Consider the following 10,014-nt stretch of genomic DNA (forward strand, 5'->3'; position numbering starts at 1 on the left):
CCCCATCCAAAAAAAATTTCTAAAATAAAATCAAAGGAATGCAAAGGAAATAAAAGAAAGTTCTATCAAGCAGCAAACACTCTCTCCATCCTATTCCCAAAGTTACTACCTTTAAGGGAGATATCTTGTATCTCCTGGAGATAGCTGGTCTTGGATCCAGTTTAACCTGGTAGGCTTATGTTACCACCTCCACAAAACAAAAGCAGGATATATAACAATGTTAGGGATGTTAGGCCATGGCAGCAGAAGAAGTGACTGAGCTGGGTTTCTCTGAATATCAGTGAAGGCCAGATCACTCATGGCATGGGACACAGGAAATGGGGAATTTTGCAGAGAGCACTATGTCTTCTCAGCACAGCTCTCAGATGACCTGGCATCAGGGCCCAGTCCTGGCCACCATTTCTTTCCCATAGATCTCCTGGTGCCTGGTCCCAGTCTCCCTTTCCAAGTCTGCCATCCAGACTTTAGCCTACATCTTGCTCTGCTTCAAGATTCCCACCCTCCCTTCAAACTCTAAGCTACTGAACTCCACGTGGACTTCTGGAAGGCATTGTTCCCAAAGAGAGCAAGGGGTGTCCCCCATCCTCTTTATAGATACATTCAAGAAATTACATATTGGGTGCCTATTATCTACTTGCACAGTGCAAGGAGCTGTGGGATATGTAAAAAAGGAAGTATAAAATATAATCCCTCTCCCAAGGAAGATTATAATCAAGTGAGGAGTCACTAACATACATATTTAAAATAACAATACAATATAAAGTATAATCAAAAAAAATGAGTGTAGTGATATTTGTAGTAGGAATTCAGAAGAGGGAGGAAAATACCATAGCCTAGGTGTGATAAGGAGGAGGTGTAACTTAATCTTCATCTTGAGGGATGGCAGCTAGGTGGTAAAGTCCGTAGAGCAAATGGGCCTGGAGTCAGGAGGACCTGAATTTAAATCTGACCTTAGACACTTAGTAGCTGTGTGACCCTGGGTAAGTCACTTAACCCTGTTTGTCTCAGTTTCCTCATCTATACAATAAGCTAGGGAGTAAATGGCAAACCACTCCAGTATCTTTGCCAAGAAAACCCCATGGACAGTGGAACCCAATTCAATGACCAAACAATAACAAGAGAATGATTGGTGACTCTTTGGTATGTGGAAGCAGCGCCTGGTATGGCCAGTCAGAAAGTGTGGTGTCCTCCTAGGGCATGAAGCTTGTGTGAAGCAGAGAGCCTGCCAAGATGTATCAGGTTTTCCAGTCCCAGCTTAATAATGATTAATTATATCATCACAAGAAACCTAGAAAATACTGCCTTATCAGTTGTCGTTCAGTCCTGTCTGACTCTTCAAGGCCCCATTTGGGGTTTCCTTGGCAAAAATACCAGAGTGGTTTGCCATTTCCTTCTCCAGTTCATTTTACAGATGAGGAAACTGAGGCAAATGAGATTAAATGATTTTCCCAAGGTCGCACAGCTAGTAAGTGTCTGAGGTCAGATTTAAACTCAGGAAAATGAGTCTTTCTCACTCCAGGCCCAGTACTCTATCCACCTAGCTACCCCTAGAAAATATTGCCTTATCATCAGTCCTCAAAGTTCCTGGGATCATGTTTTTGCCTTTCTTTGTGACCCCAGTGCTTAGCTTAGTAGAGGGCCAGGGCTGAGCACCTAGTAAGCACTTAATAAATTCATATTACTGACTGCTTAGCAGAGCTTAGTGAAGGAGTAAGAGACACAATGTGTGCAAAGCGTTTTGTAAACCTTCCAGGGCAAGATAGAGGTCAGCTGTTATCAAGGTGGGTCATATAAACTATACACTAGTATATTTACTAAGTATTACCAGGAAAATCTTGATGAGATTGTGAAATGGGTGATTTCTCAGTACTTAGGAAGGGAGGAATACTAATGACCCATGGGGTTCCCCTACCTAACCCTTCCCTGGCACCAGGAACTCAGCTCTTTCCGATGCAGATCACATGGGGGAGGATGGGGTAGAGAAATATGGACTGCTAAAATGAAAAGATTGAGGTGGTACCAAATGGGAAAGTTTAAGAGTGGATGCATGCCCCCCCCCCTAAAAAAATGATATAAAAAGAGTTCTGCTGCAGGGTAGGATAAGGGTCCAAATGTAAAATTAAATTTAAAAGAAAGAAATGTAAAATGATATGTAGGGAGGAGGTGTTGTTGCTTTAGATATGCATGATAAAGGCAAGAATGTGGAGTCTGACAGCTTCACCAAGCTTTATTTGCATGCCGATCAAAGAGGATCTGGGAGTAGGCCTTACCTCATCTTTACTCTTGCCTCACTCCAATCTTGTGGTTTGTTTGTTTATTTGTTTGTTTGCTTGTTTTAGCAGAAATTGGTCTTAGAGACCTAGGCTCACAATCTGGGATTTCAACCAAACCACAATTCAAACAGATGCCTGGGACTTGGGGCTGAAAGTTTGTGGCTGTAGAAAGGCAGGCAAAGAATGGACTTAATCCTAGCCTGAGGTGTTCTGGTATTTGTCAGTTCCCTATCCCTGCTATTTGGTACTCTAGCCTTCCTTCCTTGGTTGATATCCCTATAACAGCTAAAGCCTGGCAGCTGGTGGCAGAGAGCAGCTTTGTAACCAGGAGACCAGCAGAAATGGACACCCAGAAGGGAGAGGCACAGCAGAGGGCAACAGTAGGTCTGAATCATCAAAGGTATAAGTGGTCCTCGCCATGGGGATTTTTATGTGTTCATCCTCCATACATATTCTTTGTCACATGTGCTCCTAAAGAGATCTCAGAGACCAACAAATCTAACTCCCTCATTTTACAGACAAGGACACTGAAAAATAAGAGGTTAAATGATGTTCCCAGGGTCAGGCTAACAGGTGTCTGAGGGGAATTTTGGAGTTAGGCCTCCCATTGTCCTATCCACACTACATCGCCATGTATGTCCTACTAATGGTGCGGTAAACAGTGGGAGCATGTCGTCTACCTTTGTGTGCATTGGTTAAAGGGAGAACAAGGATCTTGGTACTTTGTTTGTCTGACCGTTTGATTAAATATCCTGTTTCTAACTAAAGTTAACTGCTTGGCTCAGAAAAATAAGCATACTGGTAGTCATTAAGTTAGGGCTCTGAGCCAGTGCTGACATACAAAATGCCTTCAGTGTGAGATGGTTGTTTTGGAGGGCAGGAGGTAAATGGGGTACCTCAGGCGATTCAGCTAAACTTAAAAATTTAATCGCACAATTATAGTAAGGGGATGGCATTACTAGACAAAAAAAATGGGAAAAATTTTAGTGCATTTAAGCTCACTGTTTGTCAACGCAGTGGCATGGCAGCCACTATAGTGAATTCATTCTTGGTCTGAAAGCTCCTAGAGGCCAGGAGCCCTCGTATCTCCCCTAGTGCTTTGAAGCAATGTGCTACATACAAAGAGATACTTAATAAATGGTTACTGATGTTTCAGGGTGCATTGATGGAAACATGGTATTCTGAGCAATGGAGTTGCTGGTCCCCCTGGGCTCTGCCCTGGTCAAACCACATCTACAATGTTACATTCAGTCCTCAGAACAATGAGAGATTGGAGCATGACCAGGCGGAGAGGGGACTTGCAACCATGCCCTAAAGAGACCAGTTGAAGAAAGTGGATAAGTTTAGTTTGGAGAAGTAAAGACATAGTGAGGTTAATATCTGTCTTCAAGTATTAGAAAGGCTGTCATGTAGGAGAGGGATTAGGTTTATTTTATTTGGCCCCAGAGATAAGACCCTGGAGCAATAGATAGATGTTGCAGGAAGGCACATTATGTCTCAGTGCAAGAATTTTCCAAAGTAAAGTTGTATAAAAGTAGAGGTTACCTTAGGAGGCGGTGGGCTCCCCATCCTTGAGGATGCTCGAGCAAATGTTAGATGACCTCATGTCAGAGGCGTTAGAGAGAGGATTCCTGTTTGATTATAGATCTGAGAGCCTTGGAGATGCCTTCTGCTCTGAGTCAATGATTCACTGTTCAGTGAAGAGTGAGTCAATTAGAAAGTATAACTTTGGAATGAGCTCAACCCCATTGTTGGATACCTAGTTCCCTGAACTTGATCCTTGACCCCAGCTGCACGTTCTGCTCCTTTGGATCCCAAGGTTCCCAAGCTACCAACCTGGACTTTTAGACTTTGGACACTTTTACCACCCAGTCTCCTTCCTACTTGTTATCATCATCCTACTGATGATAAGCAACTCTGGTCTTCATGCAATCTCCTGCTTTTTTTCTAGTCTTTGACAATGAACAAGTCATCCTAGCACCATTTCATAGGGGCACCCTGTAGCAGCCTCTACCAGAGCTCACTTCCTAACTTTACCTGTGGTGAGGCAAAGGGAACCAAAACTTGTGTTTACTAAAAGGAGTCATATTAGGTTAGTCTCACTTCCCTCTTTTGACTGGGTTCCTAGACTGGCAGACTGGGGAGTGTAGTGGACACGGAATCTCTAGATTTGAGTAAAATATTTGATAGAGTCTCATGATACTTTTATTTGCCACATGGAGAAATGTAGACTGCATGCCACCATGAAGAAGTGGGTTTGTAATGACCATATCCAAAAATCGTGTGTTGTTATAGTCATATCCACCTAGAGGCAAATATCTTGCGGTATAATTCAAGATTGCATCTTTGGCCCTGTTTTCTTCAACATTCTTATCCGGGACTTAGATGAAGGTATAAATAGCATATTTATCAAATTTGCCGTTGATGTGAAGCTGGGAGGGATAGCTAGTTCCCTGACAGAATAACAGATGGAAGACTAAAACTTCATAGGATCTCAAATTGACAGAATGAACCTGAGAAGAAATTGGCATAGGGACAAAGAGCATTTCTCAATCAATAAACACTTATTATGCACCTACTATATGCCAGGCACTGTGCTAAGTGCTGGGGATACAAAAGGAGGCAAAATTCAGTCCCTTTCTCAAGGAGCTTACAATCTAAAGGAGGAGACAACATGCCAACAAATATATACAAAGCAACAATATACAGGATAAATAGGAAATAATTAACAGGGAAGGAACTAGAATTTAGAACAATTGGGGAAGGTTTCTAGTAAAAGATAGGATTTTGGTTGCGATTTAAAGGAAGTCAGGGAGGTCGGTAGTTGGAGTGGAAGAGGGAGAATATCCCAAGCATGGGGGACAGCCGGAGAAAATGGCCAGAGTCAATAAATGGAGTGTATTGATCCTGCAACAGCCAGGAGGATAGTGTTACTGTACGGAAGAGTTTGTATTGAGGAGTAAGGTGTAAGAAGACTGGAAAGGTTATGAAGGGCTTTGAATGCCAAATGGAGCATTTTGTATTTAATCATGGAGGCAATTAGAAACCACTGAAATTTATTGAATAGCAGGTTGACATGATCAGACCTTTGTTTTAGGAACATCACTTGGATGGAGGATGGACTAGATTGAGGAGAGATTTAAGGCAGGAAGGCAGACCCACCAGCAGGCTATTGCAATAGGTCATAGACTCCCAAACCAGGACATAGGGCCCTCAAGGTGGAGATAATCTCCAGGATAAGAAGGCTTCTGGCAAGGTGATAGAAAAAATCTATAGAGTGAGGAGCAAAGCCAGCATAAACATTAAACCCTGCATCTCAGTTCAAAAGAATCCATGGGACAAGCGCAGGATGGGGGAAATGTGGCACTTCATATAGAAAAAAAAATCAGTTGATTTCAAGTTCAATTTGAGTCAACAGTGTGATGTGGATGACAAAAGGAAAAAAATGCTGAAGAAATCAGACTACATTAAATAGCTGCTGACAGCAGCTCAGACCTTCCCCAGTTCCTGCCAGCTGCAGTTCACAGAGGAGATTCATACACTCTGGAATGCATCCACTGAGTTTGTGAAGGACCCCACACCTGGCAACTGTAGTCACACCTTGGGAAGGAAGCTATATCTCCCACTTGGAGGCCAGTATGCTACAAAGACTACAAAAATCCAGAATGGAGACCTGCTCCGTGGTGATTATTCTCAAGATGGCTTTTTGCCAGCTTCACTGGGAAGTTAGAGGACAAAGGCCTAGCAACTCAGAGATGGAAGGGCCCTCAGGATTTACACAGTTTAGCTGCAACCTGAGCAGGAATTCCCTCTCAGACCTCACAAGCAAGTGGTCATCCCGCCTCTTTTCTACCATCCAGTGAATTCCTCCCAAGGAAGACCATTTCGCTTTCAGATCGTTCTCATTGTTAGAAAGTTCTGCCTTCTGCGAAACAGAAGTCTGTCTCTGTAGCTTCTACTCATTATTACTAATTCAGCCTTTTGGGCAGCTAAGCAGAGCAAAGCTAAACCCTTCTTTGGATGACAACTCTTCAAATACAAAGTCTTTTCATCACCCTGGAATATAATTCATCAGGGTCTCACTTATATTGGTTTTCAACTCTTCAACAACCATTTTTGTTTTGTGCTTCCCGATTCAAAAACAGGTCTGGATGGAAAAGAGAGAAGCAAGATAAGCATTAAATAGTTTTGCTTGGTCCATATAATGTATGATCGTGGGTCTATCCATTTCACCTTATCTCTTACCTCTTCTTTGAGTTTCCCTTTTAACAACTAAAAATGTAATTTTTTTTTTGGAGGGGAAGACAGGGCAATTAGGGTTAAGTGACTTGCCCAAGGTCACATGGCTAGTAAGTGTGTCAAGTGTCTGAGGCTGGATTTGAACTCAGGTCCTCCTGACTCCAGGGCTGGTGCTCTACTCACTGTGCCACCTAGCTGCCCCTAAAAATGTAATTTTTATTGTTTTTGGTCTATATTGTCTGCCTGCATTCTTTTTGGGCAATTGGGGTTAAGTGGCTTGCCCAGGGTCACACAGTGAGTGTCTGAGCCTGAATTGCCCAGGGTCACACAGTGTCTGAGGCTGAATCTGAACTCAGATCCTCCCAACTCCAGGGCAAGTGCCGTATCTACTGCACCCCCCTAGCTGCCCCTCGCATTCTTAATGTTACTATGGGAAAGTGCTGCTCTTTTGTATTTATCCCTGGTTACAAATCCTTACCTCCATCTTCGGTCTTCATCTTTTCCCTTCCTTGATCACTGCAACAGTAACAGAGACAGCTAGATAGCGCAATTTTTAGAGCACTGCATCTGATGTTAGGAAGACTTGAGTTCAAATCTATCCTCAGATACTTAATAGGTGTGTGACCCTGTTTGCCTCAGTTTCCTCATATGTAAAATGAAGATAATAATAGTGTCCACCTCCCAGGGTTGTGAGGATCAACTGAGATAATATTTGTAAGGTAATTAGCACAGTGCTTGGCACACAGTAAGTGCTTAATAAATGTGCTCGTTTCTTTGCTTCCAGTCACTTGTGTTTCTATCATCAGAAATTTGTTCTTGAGAACTTCCCATCCTTCTTGTACCAATTTACCTTGTAGAAGTTTAGGCCGTGGGGTCCTACCTATCCTTTCAATGTACTCCTTGAAATACACTCTCCCAAAATCTAGGGCGCGCCATAGTTAATACCAGGCTTTTCCTTCCTTAAAATCATAATAGCATAGATAACTTTGGATAGATCGAGATAATAGTTAATGAGTCTCATCTGTTGTTTGGAGACCTCTGATCTTGAAGGCCCCAGTAGCCAGACCAAATTTCCTCTGTGTAATAAGTGAGTGTGTTTCTTTCAGGATCAACATCCCGGGCATCAGTCCAAGGGATATATTTCTCATCTTTTATGTCCCTGAGAGATAATGATTCCCAGTGGGAGCCTGCCAACCTATGTGCGCTTTTGTGAGGGCTGGATGAATTCAGCAACAGAAAGGTCAAGTTACCAGGGATGGTGGCCGCTGAAAGCCAGTCTGAGGCTTGTCTTGATAGACTTGTAACTGAGAGTGTGATTCTGAAATCCCACCGATGTCTAACAGCAGATCTACAGCGTCTAGGTCTAATGAAGGTAATTTTGTACTTCGTGTCAGACCACATCTGGTGTATCAAGTTCAATTCTGGTCAATGCTTTTAAAAAGAAACAGTGCCAAATTGAAGCATGACCAGGGGCATCAACTAAAAAGGTGAGAAGACTTGAAGCCATAGCATATAGTTGAGAGAACTAGGAATGTTTATATTAAAGAAGAAAATAATTAACAAAATTATGATAGCTACCTTCAAATATTTGAAGGTCTGGCACGTGAAGAAAAGCTGGATTTCTTCTCTATGGCTACAGAGGCAAACGCTAGGACCAATGGATGGAAATGACAGTGAAGTCACAGTCTGAGATAAAGAATTTCCCCCAAATTTGAATTATCCCCAAATCTCTTATATCTTGAGGCAGCAAATACCCTATCATTGGAGTTAGTCCAGAAGAGGCTGAAACGGGCACTTATAAGATATATTGTAGAGCAGATTCCTGCTTCAGGTAGGAAGCGGAATTAGATGTCCCTTCCTTCTCTGAGCCTGATCCAAGGAAGAGATTGTTCTGGCTGGAGAGGAAAGCAGAGAGAAGAGGAATGTAAGTTGGAAAAGTAGGTGAAGAGCTTAAGTGCCAGATTTTTAAAGAAATGTTTGTCCCATAGCATTGGGGAACCACTGAAGGTTTTTGAACAGGGGAGTGCCATGATGAAAAATTCTTTTAGGAAAATTAATCTGGCAGTGATGTAGATGGGTCGAGACCCACAGTTTAAGAGGCATGGAGGGGGTCACAAGTGGAAAAAGTTTAAGAAACCCTGAACAGAAGGTAGAAGATGGGCAGTAGGCTGTAATAGAATACTGGGTATGTGGTCAAAGGACCTGGGTTCAAGTTTTGGCTACAATTGCTACTAGCTGTGTAACTGTGGGCAATTCTTTGAGCCTCAGTTTCTTCATCTATAAAATGATAATATCATTCATAGTGCCAATATCACAAAATTACCGTAAACAAAGCACTTTGTTAACCTTAAAGCATTATGTTTACATAAAATAAAAATAAAAACAGGGGTAGATTAAAAATATATCATCAAAAAGAATTAATGGGATTGAATGTGGATAGACAAGGAGGAATCAAAGATGATTGGAGGGTAGAGGTGAGGACAAGATAATGAGTTTAATTTGGGTTATGCTGAGTTTGACATGACAACATCCAATAAGAAATGCCCTGGGGGCACTCAGAGATAGGCCCTCAGGTGAGACACCATCTCTGGACAGATTTGGTGCTGCCTGCAGGGAAGTAATAGTTGAAACCACAAAAATGACTGAACTCTCCAAAGGAGAGAGTGACAGAGAAAAGTACAAGGTCAAACACATGAACATTGTCTGCAGTTAAGGTGTGGAAGGGGAAAAAAGCAAACCAGAGTAGGAGATGGAAAAGGAGCAGTAGGAGAGAGAGGTAGGGAAACCAGGACAGGGCTTTGTCAGTGAAAAGAGGAGATTCCAAAAGAAGGGGCTAGTTAATGGTGCTAAATGCTGTAGAGGAGTTGAGGGAGATGATGACTGAGAAAAGCCCTGGTGCTTTTCTCCCTCAATTAACTATCTCACCCATTAGATGGGGAATTTTCCAGGGGCGAGACTATAATATCTCAGTTGGACTGAGATACTCCCAAAGGCAGAGACTGCATAATCTCATATCCTTCCTGCGTGTTCCCTTCTACCTAAAATTGTCTATTCTGGGGCTTTCCCCACAGTGGTCACTCAATTCAGGTTTGATCAGTGGACAGTCAGGAAGAGGCAGTCAGCAGGAACTTATCACCATTGTGAGTCTTTGGCCAAATGAGATGTTGAGAACCATATGTTTTGTTTGTGTCCTGTGGAACAGGGAGCCTGTGGGTTCTGCAATCCTAGGCTTGTGGCTATTGATGGTTTTCCCCTTAAAACCACAGACTTGTGTGACTGGTTTGGAATCATCTCCTCCTGTTACATGACTTTGGCAGGGAGAAAGGATCCTATAGGAGCCCAGAGCTGCAAAGCCAATCCTCCACCTCTAGGACCCTCTCTCCCCAAGCCACAGGGGTTGGGGACATCCATATGGAGGACACAGGTTGCTGGGCAGGAAGCTCTGGGACTGCCACTGCCCCAGAGAAAGAGCCAATGGCAGGAGGTTCCCTCCCTGTGGGCA

Source organism: Trichosurus vulpecula, chromosome 4 (assembly GCF_011100635.1).
Source record: "Trichosurus vulpecula isolate mTriVul1 chromosome 4, mTriVul1.pri, whole genome shotgun sequence".
NCBI classification, from domain to species: Eukaryota; Metazoa; Chordata; class Mammalia; order Diprotodontia; family Phalangeridae; genus Trichosurus; species Trichosurus vulpecula.